The 13,773-nt window shown below is 49.4% G+C and overlaps 41 non-coding genes across 41 annotated transcripts; all 41 read left to right on the forward strand.

Annotated features, from left to right (window-relative positions):
- Positions 1–176: 176 nt before the first annotated feature.
- Positions 177–295, forward strand: LOC145083086 (5S ribosomal RNA). Its single transcript, XR_013697575.1, has one exon. It is a non-coding gene; the product is annotated as a 5S ribosomal RNA (ribosomal RNA).
- A 214-nt stretch (positions 296–509) lies between these two features.
- Positions 510–628, forward strand: LOC145081018 (5S ribosomal RNA). Its single transcript, XR_013695589.1, has one exon. It is a non-coding gene; the product is annotated as a 5S ribosomal RNA (ribosomal RNA).
- Positions 629–842: 214 nt separating this feature from the next.
- Positions 843–961, forward strand: LOC145081019 (5S ribosomal RNA). Its single transcript, XR_013695590.1, has one exon. It is a non-coding gene; the product is annotated as a 5S ribosomal RNA (ribosomal RNA).
- Positions 962–1,177: 216 nt separating this feature from the next.
- Positions 1,178–1,296, forward strand: LOC145081020 (5S ribosomal RNA). The gene has a single exon (XR_013695591.1). It is a non-coding gene; the product is annotated as a 5S ribosomal RNA (ribosomal RNA).
- Positions 1,297–1,512: 216 nt separating this feature from the next.
- Positions 1,513–1,631, forward strand: LOC145081021 (5S ribosomal RNA). Its single transcript, XR_013695592.1, has one exon. It is a non-coding gene; the product is annotated as a 5S ribosomal RNA (ribosomal RNA).
- A 215-nt stretch (positions 1,632–1,846) lies between these two features.
- Positions 1,847–1,965, forward strand: LOC145081022 (5S ribosomal RNA). The gene has a single exon (XR_013695593.1). It is a non-coding gene; the product is annotated as a 5S ribosomal RNA (ribosomal RNA).
- Positions 1,966–2,179: 214 nt separating this feature from the next.
- Positions 2,180–2,298, forward strand: LOC145083702 (5S ribosomal RNA). Its single transcript, XR_013698165.1, has one exon. It is a non-coding gene; the product is annotated as a 5S ribosomal RNA (ribosomal RNA).
- Positions 2,299–2,513: 215 nt separating this feature from the next.
- Positions 2,514–2,632, forward strand: LOC145083263 (5S ribosomal RNA). Its single transcript, XR_013697741.1, has one exon. It is a non-coding gene; the product is annotated as a 5S ribosomal RNA (ribosomal RNA).
- A 215-nt stretch (positions 2,633–2,847) lies between these two features.
- LOC145081023 (5S ribosomal RNA) lies at positions 2,848–2,966 on the forward strand. The gene has a single exon (XR_013695594.1). It is a non-coding gene; the product is annotated as a 5S ribosomal RNA (ribosomal RNA).
- Positions 2,967–3,181: 215 nt separating this feature from the next.
- On the forward strand, positions 3,182–3,300 carry LOC145081026 (5S ribosomal RNA). Its single transcript, XR_013695596.1, has one exon. It is a non-coding gene; the product is annotated as a 5S ribosomal RNA (ribosomal RNA).
- A 215-nt stretch (positions 3,301–3,515) lies between these two features.
- LOC145084041 (5S ribosomal RNA) lies at positions 3,516–3,634 on the forward strand. The gene has a single exon (XR_013698497.1). It is a non-coding gene; the product is annotated as a 5S ribosomal RNA (ribosomal RNA).
- Positions 3,635–3,849: 215 nt separating this feature from the next.
- Positions 3,850–3,968, forward strand: LOC145084771 (5S ribosomal RNA). The gene has a single exon (XR_013699201.1). It is a non-coding gene; the product is annotated as a 5S ribosomal RNA (ribosomal RNA).
- A 215-nt stretch (positions 3,969–4,183) lies between these two features.
- Positions 4,184–4,302, forward strand: LOC145084742 (5S ribosomal RNA). The gene has a single exon (XR_013699173.1). It is a non-coding gene; the product is annotated as a 5S ribosomal RNA (ribosomal RNA).
- Positions 4,303–4,517: 215 nt separating this feature from the next.
- On the forward strand, positions 4,518–4,636 carry LOC145083714 (5S ribosomal RNA). Its single transcript, XR_013698177.1, has one exon. It is a non-coding gene; the product is annotated as a 5S ribosomal RNA (ribosomal RNA).
- Positions 4,637–4,852: 216 nt separating this feature from the next.
- Positions 4,853–4,971, forward strand: LOC145081027 (5S ribosomal RNA). The gene has a single exon (XR_013695597.1). It is a non-coding gene; the product is annotated as a 5S ribosomal RNA (ribosomal RNA).
- Positions 4,972–5,186: 215 nt separating this feature from the next.
- On the forward strand, positions 5,187–5,305 carry LOC145083270 (5S ribosomal RNA). The gene has a single exon (XR_013697748.1). It is a non-coding gene; the product is annotated as a 5S ribosomal RNA (ribosomal RNA).
- A 215-nt stretch (positions 5,306–5,520) lies between these two features.
- LOC145083715 (5S ribosomal RNA) lies at positions 5,521–5,639 on the forward strand. The gene has a single exon (XR_013698178.1). It is a non-coding gene; the product is annotated as a 5S ribosomal RNA (ribosomal RNA).
- A 215-nt stretch (positions 5,640–5,854) lies between these two features.
- On the forward strand, positions 5,855–5,973 carry LOC145083735 (5S ribosomal RNA). Its single transcript, XR_013698197.1, has one exon. It is a non-coding gene; the product is annotated as a 5S ribosomal RNA (ribosomal RNA).
- Positions 5,974–6,189: 216 nt separating this feature from the next.
- LOC145081028 (5S ribosomal RNA) lies at positions 6,190–6,308 on the forward strand. Its single transcript, XR_013695598.1, has one exon. It is a non-coding gene; the product is annotated as a 5S ribosomal RNA (ribosomal RNA).
- Positions 6,309–6,523: 215 nt separating this feature from the next.
- Positions 6,524–6,642, forward strand: LOC145081029 (5S ribosomal RNA). The gene has a single exon (XR_013695599.1). It is a non-coding gene; the product is annotated as a 5S ribosomal RNA (ribosomal RNA).
- Positions 6,643–6,857: 215 nt separating this feature from the next.
- LOC145081030 (5S ribosomal RNA) lies at positions 6,858–6,976 on the forward strand. The gene has a single exon (XR_013695600.1). It is a non-coding gene; the product is annotated as a 5S ribosomal RNA (ribosomal RNA).
- Positions 6,977–7,191: 215 nt separating this feature from the next.
- On the forward strand, positions 7,192–7,310 carry LOC145083736 (5S ribosomal RNA). The gene has a single exon (XR_013698198.1). It is a non-coding gene; the product is annotated as a 5S ribosomal RNA (ribosomal RNA).
- Positions 7,311–7,525: 215 nt separating this feature from the next.
- On the forward strand, positions 7,526–7,644 carry LOC145084458 (5S ribosomal RNA). Its single transcript, XR_013698900.1, has one exon. It is a non-coding gene; the product is annotated as a 5S ribosomal RNA (ribosomal RNA).
- A 215-nt stretch (positions 7,645–7,859) lies between these two features.
- On the forward strand, positions 7,860–7,978 carry LOC145081031 (5S ribosomal RNA). Its single transcript, XR_013695601.1, has one exon. It is a non-coding gene; the product is annotated as a 5S ribosomal RNA (ribosomal RNA).
- A 215-nt stretch (positions 7,979–8,193) lies between these two features.
- On the forward strand, positions 8,194–8,312 carry LOC145081032 (5S ribosomal RNA). Its single transcript, XR_013695602.1, has one exon. It is a non-coding gene; the product is annotated as a 5S ribosomal RNA (ribosomal RNA).
- A 215-nt stretch (positions 8,313–8,527) lies between these two features.
- On the forward strand, positions 8,528–8,646 carry LOC145081033 (5S ribosomal RNA). The gene has a single exon (XR_013695603.1). It is a non-coding gene; the product is annotated as a 5S ribosomal RNA (ribosomal RNA).
- Positions 8,647–8,861: 215 nt separating this feature from the next.
- On the forward strand, positions 8,862–8,980 carry LOC145084042 (5S ribosomal RNA). Its single transcript, XR_013698498.1, has one exon. It is a non-coding gene; the product is annotated as a 5S ribosomal RNA (ribosomal RNA).
- Positions 8,981–9,195: 215 nt separating this feature from the next.
- Positions 9,196–9,314, forward strand: LOC145081034 (5S ribosomal RNA). Its single transcript, XR_013695604.1, has one exon. It is a non-coding gene; the product is annotated as a 5S ribosomal RNA (ribosomal RNA).
- A 215-nt stretch (positions 9,315–9,529) lies between these two features.
- Positions 9,530–9,648, forward strand: LOC145083716 (5S ribosomal RNA). Its single transcript, XR_013698179.1, has one exon. It is a non-coding gene; the product is annotated as a 5S ribosomal RNA (ribosomal RNA).
- Positions 9,649–9,863: 215 nt separating this feature from the next.
- On the forward strand, positions 9,864–9,982 carry LOC145081035 (5S ribosomal RNA). Its single transcript, XR_013695605.1, has one exon. It is a non-coding gene; the product is annotated as a 5S ribosomal RNA (ribosomal RNA).
- Positions 9,983–10,197: 215 nt separating this feature from the next.
- Positions 10,198–10,316, forward strand: LOC145084803 (5S ribosomal RNA). The gene has a single exon (XR_013699232.1). It is a non-coding gene; the product is annotated as a 5S ribosomal RNA (ribosomal RNA).
- A 215-nt stretch (positions 10,317–10,531) lies between these two features.
- LOC145084459 (5S ribosomal RNA) lies at positions 10,532–10,650 on the forward strand. The gene has a single exon (XR_013698901.1). It is a non-coding gene; the product is annotated as a 5S ribosomal RNA (ribosomal RNA).
- A 215-nt stretch (positions 10,651–10,865) lies between these two features.
- Positions 10,866–10,984, forward strand: LOC145083664 (5S ribosomal RNA). Its single transcript, XR_013698131.1, has one exon. It is a non-coding gene; the product is annotated as a 5S ribosomal RNA (ribosomal RNA).
- A 215-nt stretch (positions 10,985–11,199) lies between these two features.
- Positions 11,200–11,318, forward strand: LOC145081037 (5S ribosomal RNA). The gene has a single exon (XR_013695607.1). It is a non-coding gene; the product is annotated as a 5S ribosomal RNA (ribosomal RNA).
- Positions 11,319–11,534: 216 nt separating this feature from the next.
- Positions 11,535–11,653, forward strand: LOC145081038 (5S ribosomal RNA). Its single transcript, XR_013695608.1, has one exon. It is a non-coding gene; the product is annotated as a 5S ribosomal RNA (ribosomal RNA).
- Positions 11,654–11,868: 215 nt separating this feature from the next.
- LOC145081039 (5S ribosomal RNA) lies at positions 11,869–11,987 on the forward strand. The gene has a single exon (XR_013695609.1). It is a non-coding gene; the product is annotated as a 5S ribosomal RNA (ribosomal RNA).
- Positions 11,988–12,203: 216 nt separating this feature from the next.
- Positions 12,204–12,322, forward strand: LOC145083143 (5S ribosomal RNA). Its single transcript, XR_013697628.1, has one exon. It is a non-coding gene; the product is annotated as a 5S ribosomal RNA (ribosomal RNA).
- Positions 12,323–12,537: 215 nt separating this feature from the next.
- On the forward strand, positions 12,538–12,656 carry LOC145081040 (5S ribosomal RNA). Its single transcript, XR_013695610.1, has one exon. It is a non-coding gene; the product is annotated as a 5S ribosomal RNA (ribosomal RNA).
- Positions 12,657–12,871: 215 nt separating this feature from the next.
- Positions 12,872–12,990, forward strand: LOC145081041 (5S ribosomal RNA). The gene has a single exon (XR_013695611.1). It is a non-coding gene; the product is annotated as a 5S ribosomal RNA (ribosomal RNA).
- Positions 12,991–13,205: 215 nt separating this feature from the next.
- LOC145081042 (5S ribosomal RNA) lies at positions 13,206–13,324 on the forward strand. Its single transcript, XR_013695612.1, has one exon. It is a non-coding gene; the product is annotated as a 5S ribosomal RNA (ribosomal RNA).
- Positions 13,325–13,539: 215 nt separating this feature from the next.
- On the forward strand, positions 13,540–13,658 carry LOC145081043 (5S ribosomal RNA). Its single transcript, XR_013695613.1, has one exon. It is a non-coding gene; the product is annotated as a 5S ribosomal RNA (ribosomal RNA).
- Positions 13,659–13,773: the final 115 nt, after the last annotated feature.

A 13,773-nucleotide genomic window follows, 5' to 3' on the forward strand; every position in this document is an offset into this window, starting at 1 on the left:
CGTGCTTTTTTTTCCTTTCTTTCTTGCTATTTCTATGCTCGGGTGCCCTCCGGTTCATGGCTGATGGTTTTCGTATTTTTGGAACGGAGCCGATCCGTCACGTGGGTCCCACGCCCCGCGTACCAAAACAAAGGCGTCTTCTAACACATAAAAACAATAAACATGGATAGTATTTCGGGTGCGATCATACCAGCACTAATGCACCGGATCCCATCAGAACTCCGCAGTTAAGCGTGCTTGGGCGAGAGTAGTACTAGGATGGGTGACCCCTTGGGAAGTCCTCGTGTTGCACCCCCCTTTTTCGTTGTCCGTTTGCGTTTGTTTCTAGGTTTTACGTGCTTTTTTTCCTTTCTTTCTTGCTATTTCTATGCTCGGGTGCCCTCCGGTTCGTGGCTGATGGTTTTCGTATTTTTGGAACGGAGCCGATCCGTCACGTGGGTCCCACGCCCCGCGTACCAAAACAAAGGCGTCTTCTAACACATAAAAACAATAAACATGGATAGTATTTCGGGTGCGATCATACCAGCACTAATGCACCGGATCCCATCAGAACTCCGCAGTTAAGCGTGCTTGGGCGAGAGTAGTACTAGGATGGGTGACCCCCTGGGAAGTCCTCGTGTTGCACCCCCCTTTTTCGTTGTCAGTTTGCGTTTGTTTCTAGGTTTTACGTGCTTTTTTTCCTTTCTTTCTTGCTATTTCTATGCTCGGGTGCCCTCCGGTTCGTGGGTGATGGTTTTCGTATTTTTGGAACGGAGCCGGTCCGTCACGTGGGTCCCACGCCCCGCGTACCAAAACAAAGGCGTCTTCTAACACATAAAAACAATAAACATGGATAGTATTTCGGGTGCGATCATACCAGCACTAATGCACCGGATCCCATCAGAACTCCGCAGTTAAGCGTGCTTGGGCGAGAGTAGTACTAGGATGGGTGACCCCCTGGGAAGTCCTCGTGTTGCACCCCCCTTTTTCGTTGTCCGTTTGCGTTTGTTTCTAGGTTTTACGTGCTTTTTTTTTCCTTTCTTTCTTGCTATTTCTATGCTCGGGTGCCCTCCGGTTCGTGGCTGATGGTTTTCGTATTTTTGGAACGGAGCCGGTCCGTCACGTGGGTCCCACGCCCCGCGTACCAAAACAAAGGCGTCTTCTAGCACATAAAAACAATAAACATGGATAGTATTTTGGGTGCGATCATACCAGCACTAATGCACCGGATCCCATCAGAACTCCGCAGTTAAGCGTGCTTGGGCGAGAGTAGTACTAGGATGGGTGACCCCCTGGGAAGTCCTCGTGTTGCACCCCCCCTTTTTCGTTGTCCGTTTGCGTTTGTTTCTAGGTTTTACGTGCTTTTTTTTCCTTTCTTTCTTGCTATTTCTATGCTCGGGTGCCCTCCGGTTCATGGCTGATGGTTTTCGTATTTTTGGAACGGAGCCGATCCGTCACGTGGGTCCCACGCCCCGCGTACCAAAACAAAGGCGTCTTCTAACACATAAAAACAATAAACATGGATAGTATTTCGGGTGCGATCATACCAGCACTAATGCACCGGATCCCATCAGAACTCCGCAGTTAAGCGTGCTTGGGCGAGAGTAGTACTAGGATGGGTGACCCCCTGGGAAGTCCTCGTGTTGCACCCCCCTTTTTCGTTGTCCGTTTGCGTTTGTTTCCAGGTTTTACGTGCTTTTTTTTCCTTTCTTTCTTGCTATTTCTATGCTCGGGTGCCCTCCGGTTCGTGGCTGATGGTTTTCGTATTTTTGGAACGGAGCCGATCCGTCACGTGGGTCCCACGCCCCGCGTACCAAAACAAAGGCGTCTTGTAACACATAAAAACAATAAACATGGATAGTATTTCGGGTGCGATCATACCAGCACTAATGCACCGGATCCCATCAGAACTCCGCAGTTAAGCGTGCTTGGGCGAGAGTAGTACTAGGATGGGTGACCCCCTGGGAAGTCCTCGTGTTGCACCCCCCTTTTTCGTTGTCCGTTTGCGTTTGTTTCTAGGTTTTACGTGCTTTTTTTCCTTTCTTTCTTGCTATTTCTATGCTCGGGTGCCCTCCGGTTCGTGGCTGATGGTTTTCGTATTTTTGGAACGGAGCCGATCCGTCACGTGGGTCCCACGCCCCGCGTACCAAAACAAAGGCGTCTTCTAACACATAAAAACAATAAACATGGATAGTATTTCGGGTGCGATCATACCAGCACTAATGCACCGGATCCCATCAGAGCTCCGCAGTTAAGCGTGCTTGGGCGAGAGTAGTACTAGGATGGGTGACCCCCTGGGAAGTCCTCGTGTTGCACCCCCCTTTTTCGTTGTCCGTTTGCGTTTGTTTCTAGGTTTTACGTGCTTTTTTTTCCTTTCTTTCTTGCTATTTCTATGCTCGGGTGCCCTCCGGTTCGTGGCTGATGGTTTTCGTATTTTTGGAACGGAGCCGATCCGTCACGTGGGTCCCACGCCCCGCGTACCAAAACAAAGGCGTCTTCTAACACATAAAAACAATAAACATGGATAGTATTTCGGGTGCGATCATACCAGCGCTAATGCACCGGATCCCATCAGAACTCCGCAGTTAAGCGTGCTTGGGCGAGAGTAGTACTAGGATGGGTGACCCCCTGGGAAGTCCTCGTGTTGCACCCCCCTTTTTCGTTGTCCGTTTGCGTTTGTTTCTAGGTTTTACGTGCTTTTTTTTCCTTTCTTTCTTGCTATTTCTATGCTCGGGTGCCCTCCGGTTCATGGCTGATGGTTTTCGTATTTTTGGAACGGAGCCGATCCGTCACGTGGGTCCCACGCCCCGCGTACCAAAAGAAAGGCGTCTTCTAACACATAAAAACAATAAACATGGATAGTATTTCGGGTGCGATCATACCAGCACTAATGCACCGGATCCCATCAGAACTCCGCAGTTAAGCGTGCTTGGGCGAGAGTAGTACTAGGATGGGTGACCCCCTGGGAAGTCCTCGTGTTGCACCCCCCTTTTTCGTTGTCCGTTTGCGTTTGTTTCTAGGTTTTACGTGCTTTTTTTTCCTTTCTTTCTTGCTATTTCTATGCTCGGGTGCCCTCCGGTTCGTGGCTGATGGTTTTCGTATTTTTGGAACGGAGCCGATCCGTCACGTGGGTCCCACGCCCCGCGTACCAAAACAAAGGCGTCTTCTAACACATAAAAACAATAAACATGGATAGTATTTCGGGTGCGATCATACCAGCACTAATGCACCGGATCCCATCAGAACTCCGCAGTTAAGCGTGCTTGGGCGAGAGTAGTACTAGGATGGGTGACCCCCTGGGAAGTCCTCGTGTTGCACCCCCCTTTTTCGTTGTCCGTTTGCGTTTGTTTCTAGGTTTTACGTGCTTTTTTTTCCTTTCTTTCTTGCTATTTCTATGCTCGGGTGCCCTCCGGTTCATGGCTGATGGTTTTCGTATTTTTGGAACGGAGCCGATCCGTCACGTGGGTCCCACGCCCCGCGTACCAAAACCAAGGCGTCTTCTAACACATAAAAAGAATAAACATGGATAGTATTTCGGGCGCGATCATACCAGCACTAATGCACCGGATCCCATCAGAACTCCGCAGTTAAGCGTGCTTGGGCGAGAGTAGTACTAGGATGGGTGACCCCCTGGGAAGTCCTCGTGTTGCACCCCCCTTTTTCGTTGTCCGTTTGCGTTTGTTTCTAGGTTTTACGTGCTTTTTTTTCCTTTCTTTCTTGCTATTTCTATGCTCGGGTGCCCTCCGGTTCATGGCTGATGGTTTTCGTATTTTTGGAACGGAGCCGATCCGTCACGTGGGTCCCACGCCCCGCGTACCAAAACAAAGGCGTCTTCTAACACATAAAAACAATAAACATGGATAGTATTTCGGGCGCGATCATACCAGCACTAATGCACCGGATCCCATCAGAACTCCGCAGTTAAGCGTGCTTGGGCGAGAGTAGTACTAGAATGGGTGACCCCCTGGGAAGTCCTCGTGTTGCACCCCCCTTTTTCGTTGTCCGTTTGCGTTTGTTTCTAGGTTTTACGTGCTTTTTTTTCCTTTCTTTCTTGCTATTTCTATGCTCGGGTGCCCTCCGGTTCATGGCTGATGGTTTTCGTATTTTTGGAACGGAGCCGATCCGTCACGTGGGTCCCACGCCCCGCGTACCAAAACAAAGGCGTCTTCTAACACATAAAAACAATAAACATGGATAGTATTTCGGGTGCGATCATACCAGCACTAATGCACCGAATCCCATCAGAACTCCGCAGTTAAGCGTGCTTGGGCGAGAGTAGTACTAGGATGGGTGACCCCCTGGGAAGTCCTCGTGTTGCACCCCCCTTTTTCGTTGTCCGTTTGCGTTTGTTTCTAGGTTTTACGTGCTTTTTTTTCCTTTCTTTCTTGCTATTTCTATGCTCGGGTGCCCTCCGGTTCATGGCTGATGGTTTTCGTATTTTTGGAACGGAGCCGATCCGTCACGTGGGTCCCACGCCCCGCGTACCAAAACAAAGGCGTCTTCTAACACATAAAAACAATAAACATGGATAGTATTTCGGGTGCGATCATACCAGCACTAATGCACCGGATCCCATCAGAACTCCGCAGTTAAGCGTGCTTGGGCGAGAGTAGTACTAGGATGGGTGACCCCCTTGGAAGTCCTCGTGTTGCACCCCCCTTTTTCGTTGTCCGTTTGCGTTTGTTTCTAGGTTTTACGTGCTTTTTTTTTCCTTTCTTTCTTGCTATTTCTATGCTCGGGTGCCCTCCGGTTCATGGCTGATGGTTTTCGTATTTTTGGAACGGAGCCGATCCGTCACGTGGGTCCCACGCCCCGCGTACCAAAACAAAGGCGTCTTCTAACACATAAAAACAATAAACATGGATAGTATTTTGGGTGCGATCATACCAGCACTAATGCACCGGATCCCATCAGAACTCCGCAGTTAAGCGTGCTTGGGCGAGAGTAGTACTAGGATGGGTGACCCCCTGGGAAGTCCTCGTGTTGCACCCCCCTTTTTCGTTGTCCGTTTGCGTTTGTTTCTAGGTTTTACGTGCTTTTTTTTCCTTTCTTTCTTGCTATTTCTATGCTCGGGTGCCCTCCGGTTCATGGCTGATGGTTTTCGTATTTTTGGAACGGAGCCGATCCGTCACGTGGGTCCCACGCCCCGCGTACCAAAACAAAGGCGTCTTCTAACACATAAAAACAATAAACATGGATAGTATTTCGGGTGCGATCATACCAGCACTAATGCACCGGATCCCATCAGAACTCCGCAGTTAAGCGTGCTTGGGCGAGAGTAGTACTAGAATGGGTGACCCCCTGGGAAGTCCTCGTGTTGCACCCCCCTTTTTCGTTGTCCGTTTGCGTTTGTTTCTAGGTTTTACGTGCTTTTTTTTCCTTTCTTTCTTGCTATTTCTATGCTCGGGTGCCCTCCGGTTCATGGCTGATGGTTTTCGTATTTTTGGAACGGAGCCGATCCGTCACGTGGGTCCCACGCCCCGCGTACCAAAACAAAGGCGTCTTCTAACAGATAAAAACAATAAACATGGATAGTATTTCGGGTGCGATCATACCAGCACTAATGCACCGGATCCCATCAGAACTCCGCAGTTAAGCGTGCTTGGGCGAGAGTAGTACTAGGATGGGTGACCCCCTTGGAAGTCCTCGTGTTGCACCCCCCTTTTTCGTTGTCCGTTTGCGTTTGTTTCTAGGTTTTACGTGCTTTTTTTTCCTTTCTTTCTTGCTATTTCTATGCTCGGGTGCCCTCCGGTTCATGGCTGATGGTTTTCGTATTTTTGGAACGGAGCCGATCCGTCACGTGGGTCCCACGCCCCGCGTACCAAAACAAAGGCGTCTTCTAACACATAAAAACAATAAACATGGATAGTATTTCGGGTGCGATCATACCAGCACTAATGCACCGGATCACATCAGAACTCCGCAGTTAAGCGTGCTTGGGCGAGAGTAGTACTAGGATGGGTGACCCCCTGGGAAGTCCTCGTGTTGCACCCCCCCTTTTTCGTTGTCCGTTTGCGTTTGTTTCTAGGTTTTACGTGCTTTTTTTTCCTTTCTTTCTTGCTATTTCTATGCTCGGGTGCCCTCCGGTTCATGGCTGATGGTTTTCGTATTTTTGGAACGGAGCCGATCCGTCACGTGGGTCCCACGCCCCGCGTACCAAAACAAAGGCGTCTTCTAACACATAAAAACAATAAACATGGATAGTATTTCGGGTGCGATCATACCAGCACTAATGCACCGGATCCCATCAGAACTCCGCAGTTAAGCGTGCTTGGGCGAGAGTAGTACTAGGATGGGTGACCCCCTGGGAAGTCCTCGTGTTGCACCCCCCTTTTTCGTTGTCCGTTTGCGTTTGTTTCTAGGTTTTACGTGCTTTTTTTTCCTTTCTTTCTTGCTATTTCTATGCTCGGGTGCCCTCCGGTTCATGGCTGATGGTTTTCGTATTTTTGGAACGGAGCCGATCCGTCACGTGGGTCCCACGCCCCGCGTACCAAAACAAAGGCGTCTTCTAACACATAAAAACAATAAACATGGATAGTATTTCGGGTGCGATCATACCAGCACTAATGCACCGGATCCCATCAGAACTCCGCAGTTAAGCGTGCTTGGGCGAGAGTAGTACTAGGATGGGTGACCCCCTGGGAAGTCCTCGTGTTGCACCCCCCTTTTTCGTTGTCCGTTTGCGTTTGTTTCTAGGTTTTACGTGCTTTTTTTTCCTTTCTTTCTTGCTATTTCTATGCTCGGGTGCCCTCCGGTTCATGGCTGATGGTTTTCGTATTTTTGGAACGGAGCCGATCCGTCACGTGGGTCCCACGCCCCGCGTACCAAAACAAAGGCGTCTTCTAACACATAAAAACAATAAACATGGATAGTATTTCGGGTGCGATCATACCAGCACTAATGCACCGGATCCCATCAGAACTCCGCAGTTAAGCGTGCTTGGGCGAGAGTAGTACTAGGATGGGTGACCCCCTGGGAAGTCCTCGTGTTGCACCCCCCTTTTTCGTTGTCCGTTTGCGTTTGTTTCTAGGTTTTACGTGCTTTTTTTTCCTTTCTTTCTTGCTATTTCTATGCTCGGGTGCCCTCCGGTTCATGGCTGATGGTTTTCGTATTTTTGGAACGGAGCCGATCCGTCACGTGGGTCCCACGCCCCGCGTACCAAAACAAAGGCGTCTTCTAACACATAAAAACAATAAACATGGATAGTATTTCGGGTGCGATCATACCAGCACTAATGCACCGGATCACATCAGAACTCCGCAGTTAAGCGTGCTTGGGCGAGAGTAGTACTAGGATGGGTGACCCCCTGGGAAGTCCTCGTGTTGCACCCCCCTTTTTCGTTGTCCGTTTGCGTTTGTTTCTAGGTTTTACGTGCTTTTTTTTCCTTTCTTTCTTGCTATTTCTATGCTCGGGTGCCCTCCGGTTCATGGCTGATGGTTTTCGTATTTTTGGAACGGAGCCGATCCGTCACGTGGGTCCCACGCCCCGCGTACCAAAACAAAGGCGTCTTCTAACACATAAAAACAATAAACATGGATAGTATTTCGGGTGCGATCATACCAGCACTAATGCACCGGATCCCATCAGAACTCCGCAGTTAAGCGTGCTTGGGCGAGAGTAATACTAGGATGGGTGACCCCCTGGGAAGTCCTCGTGTTGCACCCCCCTTTTTCGTTGTCCGTTTGCGTTTGTTTCTAGGTTTTACGTGCTTTTTTTTCCTTTCTTTCTTGCTATTTCTATGCTCGGGTGCCCTCCGGTTCATGGCTGATGGTTTTCGTATTTTTGGAACGGAGCCGATCCGTCACGTGGGTCCCACGCCCCGCGTACCAAAACAAAGGCGTCTTCTAACACATAAAAACAATAAACATGGATAGTATTTCGGGTGCGATCATACCAGCACTAATGCACCGGATCCCATCAGAACTCCGCAGTTAAGCGTGCTTGGGCGAGAGTAGTACTAGGATGGGTGACCCCCTGGGAAGTCCTCGTGTTGCACCCCCCTTTTTCGTTGTCCGTTTGCGTTTGTTTCTAGGTTTTACGTGCTTTTTTTTCCTTTCTTTCTTGCTATTTCTATGCTCGGGTGCCCTCCGGTTCATGGCTGATGGTTTTCGTATTTTTGGAACGGAGCCGATCCGTCACGTGGGTCCCACGCCCCGCGTACCAAAACAAAGGCGTCTTCTAACACATAAAAACAATAAACATGGATAGTATTTCGGGTGCGATCATACCAGCACTAATGCACCGGATCCCATCAGAACTCCGCAGTTAAGCGTGCTTGGGCGAGAGTAGTACTAGGATGGGTGACCCCCTGGGAAGTCCTCGTGTTGCACCCCCCTTTTTCGTTGTCCGTTTGCGTTTGTTTCTAGGTTTTACGTGCTTTTTTTTTCTTTCTTTCTTGCTATTTCTATGCTCGGGTGCCCTCCGGTTCATGGCTGATGGTTTTCGTATTTTTGGAACGGAGCCGATCCGTCACGTGGGTCCCACGCCCCGCGTACCAAAACAAAGGCGTCTTCTAACACATAAAAACAATAAACATGGATAGTATTTCGGGTGCGATCATACCAGCACTAATGCACCGGATCCCATCAGAACTCCGCAGTTAAGCGTGCTTGGGCGAGAGTAGTACTAGGATGGGTGACCCCCTGGGAAGTCCTCGTGTTGCACCCCCCTTTTTCGTTGTCCGTTTGCGTTTGTTTCTAGGTTTTACGTGCTTTTTTTTCCTTTCTTTCTTGCTATTTCTATGCTCGGGTGCCCTCCGGTTCATGGCTGATGGTTTTCGTATTTTTGGAACGGAGCCGATCCGTCACGTGGGTCCCACGCCCCGCGTACCAAAACAAAGGCGTCTTCTAACACATAAAAACAATAAACATGGATAGTATTTCGGGCGCGATCATACCAGCACTAATGCACCGGATCCCATCAGAACTCCGCAGTTAAGCGTGCTTGGGCGAGAGTAGTACTAGGATGGGTGACCCCCTGGGAAGTCCTCGTGTTGCACCCCCCTTTTTCGTTGTCCGTTTGCGTTTGTTTCTAGGTTTTACGTGCTTTTTTTTTCTTTCTTTCTTGCTATTTCTATGCTCGGGTGCCCTCCGGTTCATGGCTGATGGTTTTCGTATTTTTGGAACGGAGCCGATCCGTCACGTGGGTCCCACGCCCCGCGTACCAAAACAAAGGCGTCTTCTAACACATAAAAACAATAAACATGGATAGTATTTCGGGTGCGATCATACCAGCACTAATGCACCGGATCCCATCAGAACTCCGCAGTTAAGCGTGCTTGGGCGAGAGTAGTACTAGGATGGGTGACCCCCTGGGAAGTCCTCGTGTTGCACCCCCCTTTTTCGTTGTCCGTTTGCGTTTGTTTCTAGGTTTTACGTGCTTTTTTTTCCTTTCTTTCTTGCTATTTCTATGCTCGGGTGCCCTCCGGTTCATGGCTGATGGTTTTCGTATTTTTGGAACGGAGCCGATCCGTCACGTGGGTCCCACGCCCCGCGTACCAAAACAAAGGCGTCTTCTAACACATAAAAACAATAAACATGGATAGTATTTCGGGTGCGATCATACCAGCACTAATGCACCGGATCCCATCAGAACTCCGCAGTTAAGCGTGCTTGGGCGAGAGTAGTACTAGGATGGGTGACCCCCTTGGAAGTCCTCGTGTTGCACCCCCCTTTTTCGTTGTCCGTTTGCGTTTGTTTCTAGGTTTTACGTGCTTTTTTTTCCTTTCTTTCTTGCTATTTCTATGCTCGGGTGCCCTCCGGTTCATGGCTGATGGTTTTCGTATTTTTGGAACGGAGCCGATCCGTCACGTGGGTCCCACGCCCCGCGTACCAAAACAAAGGCGTCTTCTAACACATAAAAACAATAAACATGGATAGTATTTCGGGTGCGATCATACCAGCACTAATGCACCGGATCCCATCAGAACTCCGCAGTTAAGCGTGCTTGGGCGAGAGTAGTACTAGGATGGGTGACCCCCTGGGAAGTCCTCGTGTTGCACCCCCCTTTTTCGTTGTCCGTTTGCGTTTGTTTCTAGGTTTTACGTGCTTTTTTTTCCTTTCTTTCTTGCTATTTCTATGCTCGGGTGCCCTCCGGTTCATGGCTGATGGTTTTCGTATTTTTGGAACGGAGCCGATCCGTCACGTGGGTCCCACGCCCCGCGTACCAAAACAAAGGCGTCTTCTAACACATAAAAACAATAAACATGGATAGTATTTCGGGTGCGATCATACCAGCACTAATGCACCGGATCACATCAGAACTCCGCAGTTAAGCGTGCTTGGGCGAGAGTAGTACTAGGATGGGTGACCCCCTAGGAAGTCCTCGTGTTGCACCCCCCTTTTTCGTTGTCCGTTTGCGTTTGTTTCTAGGTTTTACGTGCTTTTTTTTCCTTTCTTTCTTGCTATTTCTATGCTCGGGTGCCCTCCGGTTCATGGCTGATGGTTTTCGTATTTTTGGAACGGAGCCGATCCGTCACGTGGGTCCCACGCCCCGCGTACCAAAACAAAGGCGTCTTCTAACACATAAAAACAATAAACATGGATAGTATTTCGGGTGCGATCATACCAGCACTAATGCACCGGATCCCATCAGAACTCCGCAGTTAAGCGTGCTTGGGCGAGAGTAATACTAGGATGGGTGACCCCCTGGGAAGTCCTCGTGTTGCACCCCCCTTTTTCGTTGTCCGTTTGCGTTTGTTTCTAGGTTTTACGTGCTTTTTTTTCCTTTCTTTCTTGCTATTTCTATGCTCGGGTGCCCTCCGGTTCATGGCTGATGGTTTTCGTATTTTTGGAACGGAGCCGATCCGTCACGTGGGTCCCACGCCCCGCGTACCAAAACAAAGGCGTCTTCTAACACATAAAAACAATAAACATGGATAGTATTTCGGGTGCGATCATACCAGCACTAATGCACCGGATTCCATCAGAACTCCGCAGTTAAGCGTGCTTGGGCGAGAGTAGTACTAGGATGGGTGACCCCCTGGGAAGTCCTCGTGTTGCACCCCCCTTTTTCGTTGTCCGTTTGCGTTTGTTTCTAGGTTTTACGTGCTTTTTTTTCCTTTCTTTCTTGCTATTTCTATGCTCGGGTGCCCTCCGGTTCATGGCTGATGGTTTTCGTATTTTTGGAACGGAGCCGATCCGTCACGTGGGTCCCACGCCCCGCGTACCAAAACAAAGGCGTCTTCTAACACATAAAAACAATAAACATGGATAGTATTTCGGGTGCGATCATACCAGCACTAATGCACCGGATCCCATCAGAACTCCGCAGTTAAGCGTGCTTGGGCGAGAGTAGTACTAGGATGGGTGACCCCCTGGGAAGTCCTCGTGTTGCACCCCCCTTTTTCGTTGTCCGTTTGCGTTTGTTTCTAGGTTTTACGTGCTTTTTTTTTTCTTTCTTTCTTGCTATTTCTATGCTCGGGTGCCCTCCGGTTCATGGCTGATGGTTTTCGTATTTTTGGAACGGAGCCGATCCGTCACGTGGGTCCCACGCCCCGCGTACCAAAACAAAGGCGTCTTCTAACACATAAAAACAATAAACATGGATAGTATTTCGGGTGCGATCATACCAGCACTAATGCACCGGATCCCATCAGAACTCCGCAGTTAAGCGTGCTTGGGCGAGAGTAGTACTAGGATGGGTGACCCCCTGGGAAGTCCTCGTGTTGCACCCCCCTTTTTCGTTGTCCGTTTGCGTTTGTTTCTAGGTTTTACGTGCTTTTTTTTCCTTTCTTTCTTGCTATTTCTATGCTCGGGTGCCCTCCGGTTCATGGCTGATGGTTTTCGTATTTTTGGAACGGAGCCGATCCGTCACGTGGGTCCCACGCCCCGCGTACCAAAACAAAGGCGTCTTCTAACACATAAAAACAATAAACATGGATAGTATTTCGGGTGCGATCATACCAGCACTAATGCACCGGATCCCATCAGAACTCCGCAGTTAAGCGTGCTTGGGCGAGAGTAGTACTAGGATGGGTGACCCCCTGGGAAGTCCTCGTGTTGCACCCCCCTTTTTCGTTGTCCGTTTGCGTTTGTTTCTAGGTTTTACGTGCTTTTTTTTTCCTTTCTTTCTTGCTATTTCTATGCTCGGGTGCCCTCCGGTTCATGGCTGATGGTTTTCGTATTTTTGGAACGGAGCCGATCCGTCACGTGGGTCCCACGCCCCGCGTACCAAAACAAAGGCGTCTTCTAACACATAAAAACAATAAACATGGATAGTATTTCGGGTGCGATCATACCAGCACTAATGCACCGGATCCCATCAGAACTCCGCAGTTAAGCGTGCTCGGGCGAGAGTAGTACTAGGATGGGTGACCCCCTGGGAAGTCCTCGTGTTGCACCCCCCTTTTTCGTTGTCCGTTTGCGTTTGTTTCTAGGTTTTACGTGCTTTTTTTTCCTTTCTTTCTTGCTATTTCTATGCTCGGGTGCCCTCCGGTTCATGGCTGATGGTTTTCGTATTTTTGGAACGGAGCCGATCCGTCACGTGGGTCCCACGCCCCGCGTACCAAAACAAAGGCGTCTTCTAACACATAAAAACAATAAACATGGATAGTATTTCGGGTGCGATCATACCAGCACTAATGCACCGGATCCCATCAGAACTCCGCAGTTAAGCGTGCTTGGGCGAGAGTAGTACTAGGATGGGTGACCCCCTGGGAAGTCCTCGTGTTGCACCCCCCTTTTTCGTTGTCCGTTTGCGTTTGTTTCTAGGTTTTACGTGCTTTTTTTTCCTTTCTTTCTTGCTATTTCTATGCTCGGGTGCCCTCCGGTTCATGGCTGATGGTTTTCGTATTTTTGGAACGGAGCCGATCCGTCACGTGGGTCCCACGCCCCGCGTACCAAAACAAAGGCGTCTTCTAACACATAAAAACAATAAACATGGATAGTATTTTGGGTGCGATCATACCAGCACTAATGCACCGGATCCCATCAGAACTCCGCAGTTAAGCGTGCTTGGGCGAGAGTAGTACTAGGATGGGTGACCCCCTGGGAAGTCCTCGTGTTGCACCCCCCTTTTTCGTTGTCCGTTTGCGTTTGTTTCTAGGTTTTACGTGCTTTTTTTTTCTTTCTTTCTTGCTATTTCTATGCTCGGGTGCCCTCCGGTTCATGGCTGATGGTTTTCGTATTTTTGGAACGGAGCCGATCCGTCACGTGGGTCCCACGCCCCGCGTACCAAAACAAAGGCGTCTTCTAACACATAAAAACAATAAACATGGATAGTATTTCGGGTGCGATCATACCAGCACTAATGCACCGGATCCCATCAGAACTCCGCAGTTAAGCGTGCTTGGGCGAGAGTAGTACTAGGATGGGTGACCCCCTGGGAAGTCCTCGTGTTGCACCCCCCTTTTTCGTTGTCCGTTTGCGTTTGTTTCTAGGTTTTACGTGCTTTTTTTTCCTTTCTTTCTTGCTATTTCTATGCTCGGGTGCCCTCCGGTTCATGGCTGATGGTTTTCGTATTTTTGGAACGGAGCCGATCCGTCACGTGGGTCCCACGCCCCGCGTACCAAAACAAAGGCGTCTTCTAACACATAAAAACAATAAACATGGATAGTATTTCGGGTGCGATCATACCAGCACTAATGCACCGGATCCCATCAGAACTCCGCAGTTAAGCGTGCTTGGGCGAGAGTAGTACTAGGATGGGTGACCCCCTGGGAAGTCCTCGTGTTGCACCCCCCTTTTTCGTTGTCCGTTTGCGTTTGTTTCTAGGTTTTACGTGCTTTTTTTTTCCTTTCTTTCTTGCTATTTCTATGCTCGGGTGCCCTCCGGTTCATGGCTGATGGTTTTCGTA

Source organism: Lactuca serriola, chromosome 1 (assembly GCF_051521515.1).
Source record: "Lactuca serriola cultivar US96UC23 chromosome 1, Lser_US96UC23_V15, whole genome shotgun sequence".
NCBI classification, from domain to species: domain Eukaryota; kingdom Viridiplantae; phylum Streptophyta; class Magnoliopsida; order Asterales; family Asteraceae; genus Lactuca; species Lactuca serriola.